Source organism: Hyaena hyaena, unplaced genomic scaffold, assembly GCF_003009895.1.
Source record: "Hyaena hyaena isolate Hyena2069 unplaced genomic scaffold, ASM300989v1 scaffold_410, whole genome shotgun sequence".
Classification (NCBI taxonomy): Eukaryota; Metazoa; Chordata; class Mammalia; order Carnivora; family Hyaenidae; genus Hyaena; species Hyaena hyaena.
Genome location: NW_024081042.1, coordinates 1,184,364 through 1,186,586, shown reverse-complemented (window position 1 = coordinate 1,186,586; position 2,223 = coordinate 1,184,364).

The window sequence follows — 2,223 nt, the reverse complement described above, 5'->3', positions numbered from 1 at the left end:
AACGGCTATTTGGGGACAGGCATGGAGAACACAAAGGATTTGACTTAACCAGGGCTGTGGCTGTGCTCTTGTCGAGGAGACCTGTATGACAACAGGAAAGAGAGCACCGGAGTGGAGAGTGTTTGCCTGGGAGTGATAAGGATTGCTCATGGAGTCTAAATTGCCTCAAGTAGGGAAGTGAGGATTTGAGGCAGGTGAGAGACAGGAAAAGGGTAGGAGGGGCAACCTACTGGAGGTCCCAGTGTGGCTGCAGGATTGCAAGAGCTGAGGTATCAGAGAAAGTTAGAAAGAAAGCCAGGGACAGAGGTCAGAAAGTAGATGACTGATGCTGAGATGGAGGAGGTCCTGGTGATGACTGGGTATGAGGGACGTCCACAAGACCCACTGCCTGGAATGCACTGGAAGACCAGAGTTCATCCATAGTAGGCAGCGAATGAGGCATTGCAAGACTTGTGTGTGGTATGAATTTTATCAGGAGGAGTGCTTGAGAGTGAGGGTCAGGCATCAAAACCTTCAAGAGGAGGGGGCTGAAAAGCTCAGAGTCTGAGGAAGTTAGATTTAGAGCTAGGTTTCAGGATGGCTGGGAACAGCAGTGATGAACAAGGAGTCAGGTTCCCCTCCTCTAAGCCAGCAGGGGAAACGTGTCCCTGGGGCAAAGCCAAGTGCCAGTTGGAAGCAAAGTTCCAAGGTCCAGAAAGGAGAAGTAAACCCTGGGAGAAGAAATTGAAAATTTATTTATTTATTTTTAAATGTTTTATTTATTTCTAGGAGAGAGAGAGAGAGACATCGTGAGCTGTCAGAGAGGGGAGGGTCAGAGAGAGAGGGAGTCACAGACTGAAACAGGCTCCAGGCTCTGAGCTGGCAGTCAGCACAGAGCCCGACACGGGGCTCGAACCCACGAACTGCGAGATCATGACCTAAGCGAAAGTCGGACGCTTAACTGACTAAGCCACCCAGGCGCCCCAAGAAATTGAAAATTTAAAACTACAGAAGGATGGTTGAGAAAATTGCTAGACATGTATGAATCCACACAGAGATGCAGAAGTTAGCAGAAAAGGTCCAGAGCAATCTATGATGCTCTGGGCACTAAAGGGCTCCAAAAACCCTAGGGGGTGGAGCTGGACGGGGTAGAGCTGATGTGGTGGCACATCAGGCCGGGCAAGCTCTGGAATCAAGCTGGTCACAGTCCAAATCCCCATTCTGCCTCTTGCTGCCTGTGTGATCTCAAGGGAGTCCCACTTTGTTCAGGGGTAAAATGAGCTCCCACAGACATGAGGGTTAAATAGAAAGCACTGAGCCAAACACACCTTAAACACTCAATAAGCACCAGCTATTGTTGTTAAGACCACAATGCATTGACTCATACATCCGTTTTAGTCTTTTCCCCAGAATTTTAATTCTTCCTAGCGCTGGCAAATACTCTGCTTTTTTTAGTTTATAAAATGTTTTGTACACAGGAACAACAAGTATTCAAATATGCATGTAATATTTAACCCTTGTTCTTTGAAACCAGTAGACATGGTCATGCCCACCGATTTTAGGGTTCTAAGGGAGGAGTGAACTTACCTCGTCAACTCCCTCCACCCCTACCGAACACTTACAGAAGAGGAGACCTGGGCTGAGCGAGGCTGGGCCTGGTCCAAGATCACTCGGTTGTAGAGTCACAACTAGAACCCAGAAGGGACTCTAGATTCTGGTCTAAACTCCTGTCCTATTACTTAGTATTGAGGCAGCCTTTCCTAACAGCCTGGACGCAGCCACCAGCGAGGTCCCTAAGAAGGTCCCCCTCTGTACTCGAGTGACCAAAGCGCCTGCGATCCGCTGGGGTCAGTAACCCACCTCACTGGGGTCCAGCAACCGCTTCCCCGGATGGGTCAGGACTCGTGCGCCGTGGCCGCCTCCAGTGTTCCAGTGCGGAGGGCAGCTCCCTGGCACGCGACGGGCAGAGAGGGCGCGGGAGTGAGGCGGGACGGGGCGGGCAGTGGCCAGGGGCGGAGACTGCGCCCCTCCCGCCAGGGACTGCCTCAAAGCCGACCCTGCGGAGTCGCGGCCCCGCGCGCGGCGCCGCAGAGCTCGGGCGGGGCTGGCGCGGGCGGGCGAGCGGCTGCGCGCGGGCTGCGGGAGGAAGCGCCTCGCCAGCGGGGCCCGGACAGCCGGGGGTGCGGCGGCGCACAGGGGCGCCGAGCGTGTGCGTGTGCCCTTCCGGCGCGGCGCGGCGCGTCC